The sequence below is a fragment of the Rutidosis leptorrhynchoides genome, chromosome 2 (assembly GCF_046630445.1).
Source record: "Rutidosis leptorrhynchoides isolate AG116_Rl617_1_P2 chromosome 2, CSIRO_AGI_Rlap_v1, whole genome shotgun sequence".
Lineage (NCBI taxonomy): Eukaryota > Viridiplantae > Streptophyta > Magnoliopsida > Asterales > Asteraceae > Rutidosis > Rutidosis leptorrhynchoides.
Genome location: NC_092334.1, coordinates 481,499,610 through 481,514,296, shown reverse-complemented (window position 1 = coordinate 481,514,296; position 14,687 = coordinate 481,499,610).

Here is a 14,687-nt window from a genome sequence, read left to right as displayed (position 1 = left end):
AGATGTTTTGTTCACAGACGAAAATTGAAAAACATGAGATAATTTCCTAGGCCGACTAGTAGATTGCTTTGGTTTGGTTGCTACTTTCTTAGTCGTGGACTTAGGAACCCATACAGATTTGTAATTCAAGTTTGGATTATGACCTGTGACACGAAAAACACCTTTGTTAGTTAGACGTCCAAACTTTTCAGTTGACACATGAGATGACTGATTTTGCAGAATTTCCAATTTGATTGTACGTTCTTTTGCATCATACTCACTTAAATCAGGTTTAGAACTTGTGTGTGTTGTGGACTTAACTGATTTCTTTAAAAGACTCACTTTTGAAGTTTTTGTCATAGGAATCATAGGAATCTTTTCAGTTAACACAGAACCGTTTGGAGAATGAACCTTTTTAACAATATATTGAGTTGTAGAAACAACTTTCGAACCATGATTGCCAAATTGAGAACGTAGAGGATTTTTAAGAATAGTAATGGGTTTTACATCCTTAGATGTTGTTGTTCCCTTCCCCTTCTTAGTAATCCCACCAGTACATTCAAGCACATTGGTTGCAACATTAGACGTTTGCTTAAGTGTGTTAGCCTGTTTCATTTGAATTATCTTTTGTTTTAAGCTTTTAATCTCAAGACATAATTCTTCAGCAGAAACTATCACTTCACCCTCCTTAAAAGCATAAGTACATTCTTTCTTAGGCAGTGAAGGCAATTTATCACACAAAGCAAGCATTTGTTCTAATGATTGGCACTTAAGTTGCAAGTCAATATTCTCCTGTTCAAGTTAAGCTACTATACGATTCAAATTATGTACAGCAGGCAAATGCAAGTAATAATCATGTAAAGGATCAAGTTGACTTTTAAAATCTATCAAAGGTTTAATGTTCGGTTCATCCTGAGGTTCTAATTTTTCATCTAAAGAATTTTGACCTAGAGAATCTGTCTCAAAGAAGACAGTTACTTCATGTGCTAGGTCTTTACGGAAAACATCATCTGAACATGCAGGTAAAGTTGGTAGAATTGGTTTCACATCAAAAATTGGTTCATCAAACACCTCATCTGTTGCAGTAATGCTAGAACTAGGTTTGTTAAACACTTCATTCTCAAGCATTAAAATGTATTTCTCTAGCCTGAGTGTTGGGATATAAACCAGTCTATGCTTAGGCACATAATCTTCACGTTGCATGTTCTTTTCAGTTTCAACAAGATTTTTCAAGAAATCAGGATTCGATTTACCTATCTTAGCATTGATTTTTTCATACATTAAGCTAATTTGATAGTATTTCCTAGATTTACGATTTACAATAATATCATCAAAATCAGCATCAGAAGCATGTACAAAATGCGATGGTAAACCGGCTTGAAAATAATCAGAATGATATAATCCTGGAATCTTTTTGGAAGCATCTTCCAAAATTTTCGGATCTTCATAACCCAACCCCCACTTTTCACCATGAATCGTTTTTGGTCTAATCATGAAAATCATTTGTTTTGAAAGTTCCATATCCATGATAGCTTTAGATTGCTCTGTTTGATAGAGTTTTTCCTCATATCGAGCAAGTTGAGCTTTCATTTGAAAAGATTCTTTTGACAATAAAGAAATTTCAATGTTTTTTTCAATTATGGTGTTTTCCAATTGAACGATTTTCTTGTTTAGTTTTGAAAGTGTGGGTTCATGTTGGTTTTTCAAATCAGAAAGATCTTTTTCTAAAAATTGAACTTTTTCTGCAAGTCGTTCCGATTTTAAACGATAATCAGTTCTTTCAACTTTAATTGGATGAATTGTCTTTTTTAGATCTTCCAACTCAGTTTCCGTAGAGTTGAGTTGGAGAGTCAATTGTTGCACATCCGTTTGCAATTTGGATGAGGAAGGTCTGGTCTCATTCATTTTGATTTTATCTTTTAAAACCTTGTTTTCAGATTTTAAGCCTTTGACTTCTTTTGACATTGAGACCAGATTCTTCATCAAGTCATTTTGCATTTTTATAAAATCAGGTAAGATTTCAGTTGATTGTACCTCATCATCATCGGATGTTGAGTCAGAATTCTCCATTGCTTCCTTAGCTTTGATGACCTTTGTCACCTTGCAAACATTTGCATGTTCCACCTCTGAATCTGAATCGTCAGTCCAGTTAAACCATGTATCATCAACCGATTTTAGCTCTCCCCCAGTTTCCACAATCTTAGCCATCAACATTTTCTTCTTGTAGTAAGCTGCGTCCTTCTTCTTAGGCATCTTGCACTCATGAGAGTAATGACCAGCTTTGCCACAATTGAAACAAACTGAATCTTCCTTCTTGGAATCATCAGCACGTTGTTATTTAGATTGATCAGCTTTCTTGTAGTACGAGGAAGATGACGAGTTTTTGCGTTGATTGCTTGATTTGCCTTTAAACTTGTGTTTGTTCAAGGCTTTTATGAACATGGCTGCCATCTTGACTAATTCAAGGTGAGAATCATCAACATCGGAAAGATTCAAATCTTCTGAATCAGTTGATTCTTCTACAAGCACTTTCTTGGACAAGCTTTTGAAAGACGTCAATGATTGCTCTTCTTTTTGGCAATTAGAGCAAGTGGATCGCCCGGAGAAGATCTTTCCTTCCTTCTTGAAGTTTAGACACTTCAGGTTGGTAATGCATAAGAACTCCAACAAGCTCATGAATAGTCAACTTATCAATCTCTTTAGTAGATCGAACAATGGTTCCATAAGGAAGCCAATCAGCATTGAGCTTTTTGAGAAACTTCATGTTGACTTCAGCATTTACTTTTATGATCTTGCACCTTTTCAACTCATTGAGAACACCATTGAAACGACGATAGGTATCCTTGAGTGGTTCATCAGTTTTCTGCTTGAAATCTTCATAGAATCCCAGAGCCTTATTCAATTTAGTAACGTCTGACATGTCATAACCTTCTTGCTGTCGTTTGATCTCATCCAATATATCTTTTGCTGTTGTGTTGCTATCAACATTTTCAAACAATTCATACGGGATAGCTTGCATAACAATATTCTTTGCCTCTATGTCACCCCGAGCTCTCTCACGCTTATCACCAGAAAGTTCATAGACTGGAATTGGCATACCAGTATCCGGATGATAATCCACAACTGGACCATCTCTCAGAGAAGCCCAAATGTACTTTGCTTTCTCACCCTTATAGTCTATGTACTGAGTGATACGGTGAAGCCACTGAGTGTACTTTCCATCAAACAACACTGGAGGACGGGAATCTGATCTAATGATCAAAGTATCTTGAGTAGACATCTTGAAAAAGAGGTAGATTCAGTAAAGATTCTGTATTACACAAATCTAAGATGAAAAATCACAAAAATCTGATCAGAATGTCAGATTCTGTGTCAGATTCGGTACTGTAGCAGATTCGGTACTGTAGCAGATTCGGTAAAGATTCTCTATATCAGATTCTGTAAAAGAAACTGATCAGAAATACAAGAGACACACTCATATTCAGTATAGATTCGGTAATCACAAGAATTGTAGCCTGTAACCACTTAAAACAATGGATTAAGTGATACAGAAACTCAAATTCTGTATTTGATTCGGTAGTCAGATTCTGTATGAATTTGAAGTTCAAACTCAATTCAATCCTTTTGAATTAGATTCTGTAACCTTGCTGCATAAGGAAACACGTTAGTATCACACAAAATATCAAAGATACCGAAAGTATAGGATACCGAATGTCAACTGTAGCAGTTGACAATACCGAGTCTAAGTTTAAAACTTAGAAATATGACAAAATCCTTTCTCAAACCACACCAAGTAGCTGCGTATAATCAAACTGAATGTGATAGAATCACAATCACACCACAATCTGCAACACTTAAGATGAATTTAAGTAATGAAGCAGACTCGGTATGACAGTTACGATACCGAGTGTTGATCAAATCTTCAAAACTTGATGAATTGAAGAAATTGAACCGTCAGAAATGTGATTTAACACCTCACGAACACAACTGAATCCTTAAATCTTCACAAAAATCTAGAATCAAGCTTGAATTAAGCAATACCGAGAGTTTTAGCCACAAACTCTAAAAATCAACTTGATTCTCCATAATTGAAGTTAAAAAGCTATAATGATGATCGAAACTCTTTCTAAAATACCTAATGCACCTTCGCTGAACTTATCACAAGAATCTGAACGTCAGATTATCAAATTCGATAATACCGAATGTGATTCAAAATACCGAGAGTATTCAGATTCTGTAATCTACAATCTCTGGATCGATATAGTGATGTAGATTCACTTCCTGGAAGCTCTGATACCAAATGATAGGTCAGATCATGTTGAGATTGAGAGAAATGATAAGATAAAGAGAGATTCGGTATGTAAGCATGAGACTCGGTATTAGAGAGAATCGGTACAATTACATTCCACAGCTTCTAGAACTCAGTTACAATGCAATGGCTATCTAATTAGGACTACGTAGGTTCCTTATATAGCCCTCTTCTAAGGAACCTTCAATTAAGCTTATTTCACATTAACACTATACAACTTCGGGGTCCTAACAGAAGTAAAGTATTACTCTGCAGTAAAGTCTGCGTTGACTCAATCGATTAAGGAAACTCAATCATTGAAGTCCAGAACGGCCGAAGGGGAGCCGAAAAATCTTGAAAAGGCACCCTGCGTATCGGCTGGAAATCCTCCTGTACCTCAACGTACAACAGGGTCTCGAGGTCCGGCTTATCTTGATGAGGAAGATCTGCCGTGTCCCATGGAAATGAGTCAACATAACAATCCTTCGGGATATTTATCAGACTTCCAGCAGACTGTTCCCTTGGTTCATGAAAGTGATCAATTGGTTCAAACCACTTCTCTTCCGGATTCTGAATCTCAGGGTCTGGAGGAAGAGTCTTTAACTGAAAGAGATGTACCACCTCATGGTATATCAATGATTTCAGGAGTTGGGGATAGCAATATCTCTGCGAGAACTAAACCGACGGGTAGTCCTGCTACTTTGTCAGAGTCCCATGAGACCAAAGTCATGGAGGCGGATGCTTTGAAAGAAACTTCGCCGGTGACAACTCCGGTTGTTACCCAACCTCCATCAGAAGGGGATATCACGAATCTGACTAGTAGTATGTATGGCTCTACATATAAGAATAATACCGCACAATCATCCTTACCTACCCTCACGGCAACTCAAACACTTCCACCAACATCGCCTTCAATAATTGCTGCTGATGCTGCTTTTGTTCATGGTTACACTGTTGTTTCACCAACTAGGTCACCTTCTCGAAGTTCAAATAGATATGGATTACAGTATCTCTCTGTCAATGAGGTGGAGGAGCTCTATCTTGCTGAGTTTGCTAAATGAACTGATCTTGATGAAGTTCGCGAAACTATGATGATTTATCTTGAGCAAGCAAGGATAGTGTATCCTTTATCTCCATGCAAGTCACCTGGTCCAATTCACATGCCTGATCATGATGATTTCGATCCCGACAATCTTCATGAGGGGGAGAATAGACAAGGTGGTTATCGGTCCAGTGTTTTTCAAAGATCAACTTATGAAGCTGGTACATCTAGTCAACGGAAGGATAAAGATGTTGTTGATATATCTGATTCCAGTGATGAAATTGAAGAAATTCAGTGTGAAAGTTTTCTAGATGAATCAGAAAGTCAGAGAGAGGGTGATTCAGGAATGTTAATGACTATGGATTTAGCTGATCAATCAGAGAAAAAGTTAACTCAAGAGGACAATCAAAACTTTGACAACATTGAAGATATTTTGAAGGGGTCATCAAGTGTCGCCAATGAATTCAATGATCATTAATTTGTTAATTTGACATCTCCAACTGACGAATTTGGAATACACTTCGAAAAGGAGATTTTCTCTAATGGCAAAGAAGATACCACGACTCCTCCCGATTTGAATGTTCCTTTTCAAATTGTAGAGATTGTTCTTGAACGTGATGCTAATTACCAACTGAGTGAGGATGAAGAGAAAGATATTCTTCATTCACCATTCATTGAACAACAAGCATATAGAATTTATGGTGATTCTGATCTCGTCCTTTCTGCATCAATGAGTGTTCTGGGTGCATGGAAATTTCAAAAGAAACCAGAATATCTCAAAGCTTATCTGAGTGTTCATGACAAATTCAAATTGAAGAATGAAGAGAAACTTCAAATTCAGCGGAGTTCAGAGATTAAAATCATAAATAAGATTTCGATGATTAATAAGGATGGAGTGAAGATGCCATTGTTTCAAGTTACAAGAATGGATGATGAGGATTACCAATTCTCAGAAGCGGATTTTGATAAACTGAAGATGGATGACATTATTTTCATTTACAACTATCTGATTAACTTGAATGAATCTGCAACAATTTATCATGCTACTGCAATGAAGGCAGTCTACAGGTTTATTCTTGATTCGATGAGATGGATGTCAGTTCATGATTTTCAGTTGGGATTGGAATCTGGACACAAAAAGCTCGGAATCAAACCACCAAATCAAGTGATTGAAGAGCTAAGATACATGTCCTTACTTGAAGTGAGCGACTGTCCATATGGATTTGTATTTGTCAATTCTTACTATACAAAGATCTTCATCAGAGTCTCAGATTTCAGAAGATACTCAGACGGAACGTTGATGTATGCTTTCAAGTACATGAGATGGAGATTGATCAATAACTGCTATTCAACTGAAGATATTGAGATTGTCAAATACATTCTCACAAGATTAAAAAGTTGTCTCAAAACAAGAGTGAACATACGAAGATATGAGAATCTTAAGGGATTCAAATCCAAAGTTCACTTCAGAGGAACAAAGTTCCTTTAGATGTTTTAAATAGGATTATGTTGTAAAGTTCACATTTAACACTAAGGGGGAGATTGTTAGGACCCCGAAGTTGTATAGTGTTAATGTGAAATAAGCTTAATTGAAGGTTCCTTAGAAGAGGGCTATATAAGGAACCTAAGTAGTCCTAATTAGATAGCAATTGCATTGTAACTGAGTTCTAGAAGCTGTGGAATGTAATTGTACCGATTCTCTCTAATACCGAGTCTCATGCTTACATACCGAATCTCTCTTTATCTTATCATTTCTCTCAATCTCAACATGATCTGACCTATCAAGATCCATGAACACTGCCGGTGTGTTCGTCAATCCAAACGGCATTACGGTAAATTCATGATGTCTGTAGCGTGTTCTAAACGCTGTCTTCGGTATGTCTGTCTCTTTTACTCTCATCTGATGGTAACCTTACCTCGGATCATCTTAGAGTAACATCCAGATCCTTGCAACTGATCTAACAGATCATTGATTCTCGGTAGCGGGTATCTATTCTTGATACAAGGTTTCATAGATCCATCCTTCTTCCTAACAAAGAGCACAGGTGCTCTCCATGGTGAAGAGCTCGGTCGAATGAATCCCTTATCTAAAAGCTCTTGTAACTGACTAGACAACTCTTGCAATTCTGAAGGTACAAGTCTATTCGGTGCATGTGCTATTGGCGTCACTCCTGGTATTAAGTCAATCTGAAATTCTAAGTCACTATACGGTGGAAGACATGGTAATTCTCTCGAAAGGACCTTAAGGAAAATTTCTAACGATTGGGACATCTTCGGGTCTCTTAACTGCTGATTCAACTTTGCTCACATGTGCCAGAATCGCGAGACATCCTTATCTCACGTACTTTTGGACCTTCGAACAATTAATGTAACGCAACGGTGTACTTATCTTCTATCTGAACACCATCATTGATTCGTCTTCAGTAAAAGGAATTCGAATGGCCTTCTGGTCGCAAGAGCCTCGGTTGTGTCGTCAGATAACCAGTCTGTAGTGACCTAGAAAATTTCGACTAATTTTAAATCAAACTCTCGATATGATATTGTATTTTCAACACGATAAGCAAAGTCTGTTAGGTTGGATCTCAAAATTTTTGAACTGTTTTCATATATTCAATTGACCTTCGACCAAATTCTGACGATTCATGAACAGATAATTGTAAATAGATTTATGTGTATTTAAATATATATATATATATGTATATATATATAATAATTTGGAAATATAATTTTAAATATTATATGTCATTGTTATTAAATTAATTATGTAAAATAAAAATGAAAATATGATATTATGATTATTATTATTTAAAACATATATATAAAGGTATATTAAATTTATATTTTGTGATTTCGAATCTATTTAGTAAACGACGGTAACACTCAAATGCCATTCGTTGGATGTTAAGCAAGTTAAATTCAAATTTATATGATTTTAAAATAAACGGTTAGCCGAAAATGAGTTTTACAAATTATAGGTTTATTAAAAATGTATTTAGGAACTATTTGTTGAATTTTAAAACTTTTTATATTTTACTTAGGGATGGGAGTAAATAATTAATGTAATTTTTATTTAATAGTTAATGACCGAATTTTATATCATAATGACTAAAATAAATAAATATAATTAAAATAAAAGTTTGGAATTTTTCTGAAAGACTTTTATCCGCCACTGATTTATCAACGGAGCACGAATTTTAGTCCGTGAATGAAATAGTAGACGACGGCTAACCAAATGCACGTTTAATTTCTTTAATTATATTATAATCATTATTATATTCAATATTACTATTTATGATTGAATTATAATTGATTTACTGTGTCTAATTGAGAATATGCGAACCATTTCTTTTGTTTCATCTCACTTTTTGTTACACTGAGCTATCTATCTATCCTATCTATTGCATTTCTTTTCTATCTATCATATTATATTATATATATACATGGACATTTGCATTCACCAAACCAAGAAACAACCGAAGTCATATTGTATTATATATTATATATATTCTTCCACTTGTTTTACTACTTTATATATACATACATATGCATATGAAGTTTAACAACCACTATCATCTATCTCCTACACTTGTTTCTACTTACTTCTGCAGTCGACAAAACCAACACCCACACCCTCTCCAAATCAAGAACCATTGCCCATTTATGAACTCATTCAACTCTACAAACCCGTCACCATAAATCACCATGACCTTCACCATCACCACCTCTCTCTCTCTATCTCTCTCTCTCTCTCTCTCTCTCTCCCTCTCTCTCCCTCTCTCTCTCTCTCTCCTTATTTCTTGTTTGTCTTCTTCGTGAAACCACCAAAATAATCACCACAAAACCCATTTTTTTGCTGCAAATTCTCTGTCTGTTATGCTGCTGTAAACAGCCACAAAACTATCACCAAAACAGCCCCATCATCGAACTACAGTTGTGTTCTTCTTATCCTTTTGTTTTCTGTTTAATCACGATTGAGGCATCACAAAACCCATCATATTTTACTGTTACTGCAGCCCACTTGTTTCCGTTTCCAATAAGGATACTACGCTGCAACTGCAGCTGCAATTTTTCTATTTGGATCGAACAAACACAAACACAAGAAATCACGTATTGTTTCGTTCCTATTCAACCATAACCACCATGTTTATGAGCTTATGTTTTTCTGCTATTCTGTCGAAACTAAACTCGCTGATGCTCTCCTTTGTTTCTGTTACAAATTCAATAACAAGGATGAGAAAGAATAATGATGTTATAGGACGAGGAAAATGATGAATAGTGGTGTTGTGATTATGATGGTGATGATGAAGTATTACGATGTTAATGATGATTACGGATGATGGTGATAACAAACGATGATGATTCACAGAGGTGAAGACGATGACAGTATAGATATATGATGATACAGCGAAGTCGTTATATGAAGATGATGTTATCATTAAAGTTATGATTAAGATTATGATTATAATCCATGATTTTATGTGAAAGTTATGATGATAAATAATATCATGATATATGATAATCAATGACGATAAAAAAAATGATGATAATGTTAAGGTGAGGATTCACGATGAATATAGTGATTATGAAGTTAACGATGATGAGTTGATATAGTTAGGATGAAGATATAAATGATTATTTTGATGATGATGAATAGTTCTGGGTTTAGTATTTTGAGGAAGAAGATGGAACAGAAATAAAGGTTATATAAATTTAGGAACCAGTTAAGTAAGAAAAACAGAAGACAGATCAATAGTTAGGGTGTTGTTAGGCAAACAAGAGGTCCTGAGTTCGAATCTAGGCGGCTGCAAATTATTATTTTCTTTGTTTTTACAAAAGAAACTGACTGGATAGATGGACCAGTTGGGCTGATTATTTAAAAACGGAATTGGGCTTGTTAGATGGCTAAGTAGACTACTATACTTTGGGCTGTTGATAAAAACCCACTTAGTTCTTAATCAAACATATAAGAAATAAAGGAATTTATGGAGCTAAATAATTCAGGAAGTACCAAACAGCTTACTGGTCGGGAGTGTGTTTGGGTTGAGCAAAAGGTCGTGGGTTCGAGTCCGGTCTATGGCATTTTTTTAGAAAGCTTGTTCTTTAAAGGTTGTGCTCTATTTTTATTTTTATTATTATTTGTATTATTATTATTATTATTATTATTATTATTATTATTATTATTATTATTATTATTATTATTATTATTATTATTATTAAATTTATCATTTTTATTATTATTATTATCACTAGTAATGTAAGTAGTATTATTATTGAAACTAACATTTTTATCAAAATTATCATTTTTCTTATTAAAACTATCATTATTATTATTATTATTATTATTATTATTATCAGGATTATCGTTATTTTTGTCATTATTATTATTATTTTTAACACTAATATTATTATTTTTATCATTATTATTATTAGTATTATTATATATCAACTAAAGATTTTCTATATAAAAATATGATATTAACATAAAACATAACTATATTAAACTTTTTGTAATAAATATCTATTCAATGCATATAAAAATAAATATAATTAATTTAGTTATTAATGAAACGTACAAGTTACTAAAATAACAGTTAATAATAATACCTGAATTTGTTCTATTACGATTATATGTTTTAATATATATAAATGATATAGGTTCGTGAATTCAGGGCCAACCCTACTTTTGTTCAATGTCGTCGTATGTATTTTTACTAAAAAATACAATAGGTGAGTTCATTTGATTCCCTTTTACTCTTTACATTTTTGGGACTGAGAATACATGCGCTACTTTTACAACTGCTTTATTAAATGCTTTTGAAATACTTTTTGAACTGCGAATACATGAAATGCTTTTATAAATGTTTGACGAGATAGACACAGGCAAAACATTCCTCGAATGAATTATGTAGACGTGATAATTACCACCATTGAATTATGTGGACGTGATAATTGCCACAATTGATATGTATATTTTTCCCCTGATTATTATTGCTTGGTAACCTAAGAATTAGGGAACATCACTAATTTTGAGAATTAGTGCACGCCTAATTGACGCGAATCCTAAAGGTAGTTACCGGGTTTAACACCCCCACCCAGAATGTTCACTAGACGGAAGGGCTAGTGGGCGTGGTGTTTAGTACTTTGAAGTTTATATGATTATTATACAGACGAGATGTTCTGTTTTGGGGATATTATTATGCGCATTATATGTTAAGGTCGGTTACCAAGCCAAACTATGAAAGCAAAGTGAATGTTATGTATCGAGAGAATGATTTTAGACACAGGTTATGTGTATGTTATTTTTGTGCACGAGATATGCGTACGGTTACTAAGATTTGTGAAAGATGATTTCGTACACGAGAAAGGTGTACTGTATTTAAAAGATATCGCATGTACATTACAGGTGGGTATAGGATTCGGGCCCATTTGTACCATGCAGGATTTAAATCTTGTGGTCTATCAATATGATGAATTTTATTGTTTTATGATAAACCTATGAACTCACCAACCTTTTGGTTGACACTTTAAAGCATGTTTATTCTCAGGTATGAAAGAAATCTTCCACTGTGCATTTGCTCATTTAAGAGACATTACTGGGAGTCATTCATGGCATATAGAGGTCCGTTCATCGCAATGGTACTAGATGTTATTGTATTCGTTCAGAAAGATTTTGGACGGGGTATGACATGTGGTATCAGAGCGATGGTCTTAGCGAACCAGGTCTTGCATTAGTGTGTCTAACTTGTAGTTGTTTAGATGCATTAGTGAGTCTGGACTTCGACAGTGTCTACATGTCAAAAGTTTTGCTTATCATTTAGTGTCGAAAATTATTTTCTTATCATCCTTAAAGTCTAGACACGTCTTACTGCCTCTATTGCATAGACTGTGTATAGATAAATTCATATCTTAGTGTATCTGTTATTGTTACCTTTGCCTGACAGCTTCCGTAGATTTCTCAGTAAGTTATGGGATTTTAGTATTATATATGTATATGTAAATTATGTATTGCAGGGTACTAATCTACATCCTATAATCTATTTCTTATCGAATATCCTTCATCTGATCGTACGAGATGAATCCCTCAACCAGTTCGAATTCCTCGAATTCCGACAGCTAATCCGATATGGAGTTTCACCTAAGCTCTGAAAGCAGTGTCACCAGAATGAGTCAACCAATTCTTTTGATGGGTTCGTAGCCTACTTAATCATTGGAGACAAAAAAAAAGATGATCCTTTCCATCAACCAAATTCACCTCTTGGCAATGAATTTGAAGCACTTACCGGTGAACCAGTCCGAAATATCATTTTCACCCTCATTTCTCGAATATCTCATCATGATTACATAATATCTCAGATTTTAAACCTTATTCATTCGCTCGTTCCAACCGACAATCATCTCGGAATAATAGAAAAAGTCAACAAACTTCGCGCTCGAAAAATAAATTTGGAGAATATGGTGCATAATTTACCAGTTTCAGCAACATCACCGGCACCAACAGTACCACCAACAACCCAAGTTTCAACATCACATGCCTCAACATCTCATTCTGTACCTCGAGAATAATCATCGTTCTACGTATCGTTCTACATCAATTATCTTCGTTCTTCAGGGCGATTATGTAATCTCTAATGTTTTAGATGTAACATCCCGCGTTTTTCCGTTAAATTTATTTTAATACCGTCTTTTTTTTTATTTAAATAATATCCCTCGTTATTTAATTTTAACGTCACCCGTTTACAAGAGCGTTTTTAAAATATTCGTTTGGTTAATTCCCGCACCCGCTTTGAAACTCGAGGGACCAAAGTTGCAAAGGGGCCTAACTAGTGACTAGGTCAACTAGTCAAACCCCATCTCATCCATTCATTATCACCACCCACCTTCATCCTTCCCTTTCTCTCTACTTCCCATTTTTGAACACAAACCCCAACTTCATAAAATCATCATCTAAATTCGGGATTGGAAGCAAACTTCAAAACAAATTACATTTTCGTGATCCTCTCTTCATCCTCTACATTTTGATACCAATTTCATCAAGTTTGGGTAACTTTCTAAAAACTCTAGATTTCTATAAATTCGTGTTTTTGACTTGAAATTGTGTTAGTTAGTGTCTATGGCTCGTGTATAACATGAATATATGATTTGTTTGCTTGATTTGTTGATTTTGGTGTGACTAGCTTGAAAATGAAAATCGTATGCTTAATCTTTGATTTTGGATGATTAAATGTTGTTAGATTGTTAAAGTTCATGTTTTAATCGTGTTACTAGTATCATTAGCTACATTTTGATGTGTAGGTTGATTAAGAAAACTTCAAAAACCCGATTAAGGATTTTGTGATGTTTGACTAGGGTTTGATAGTTCTTGACATGAACTTTTGATGCTTGAATGCTATGAAATGTTAATTGTTAGTGTTTAGTAGTAATGTATGCTTCATTACCTTCAAAACGGCATATCATATGTGAGAATTGGATTCCCGAAACTCAAAATGCATTTGAGGAACTTGAAAATTTGAAAATAGACTTTTATTGATCACTTGACGAGAAATCGGTTGTTGAAAATGATGTTTTTGATTGATGATATGTGGTTAGTTGTATTCCTCGTCAAAATACCTTTTCGACGATATATGATAGGCATTATAAGTGTTTGCGGGTCAAGAGTTGGGTTGGAAAATGTTTTGGTTCGTGCATACTTTGAAAAACAGGAAAGTGTCTGCCCAGATGGTGGCGCGGCGCGCCCCATCCCCGCACGGCGCGCGGATTGGCCTGGCCAGATTCTGCTTTGTTTGGCGCATTTCACGCGAAATGTTTGACTAGCTATCGACCTCCGATTCACATGAAACTTGTTTTAATATACTTGTATATGAATAACTAGCACAGAAAAATAGTTCGGGACCCAACCCGAACGTGTTGACTTTTCGTTGACTTTGACCAAGTTTGACTTTTAGTCAAACTTAACCAAACTTTTATGCAATCGTTCTAACATGCTTTTATACGTGATTCTTGTATGAAACTTGACAAATTGATTCACATGCTATATTTAATCGAGTCGTAACGAGCCATAGGACTAATTGAACACATTTCACCCGACCTTGTATCGTAACCGGTTAATTGACACAACTTACTTGTTTAGGTCAAGGCTAAGCAACTTTCATGCATACGTTACTTTGTGAAGTACTTTTATACTCGTGCACTCGAGGTGAGATCATAGTCCCACCTTTTCAACAACTTTTTATACTTTTAAATTGTGGGCTGAGAAACATATACTTTGTTACATTTTGTACTACTTACTTTTATACTTTGAACACAAGTACAAGGAAAACAAACATTCCACAGCGAGTTAGAACAAAAATCCTCAATTCGATTATCATTAGTTACACTTGC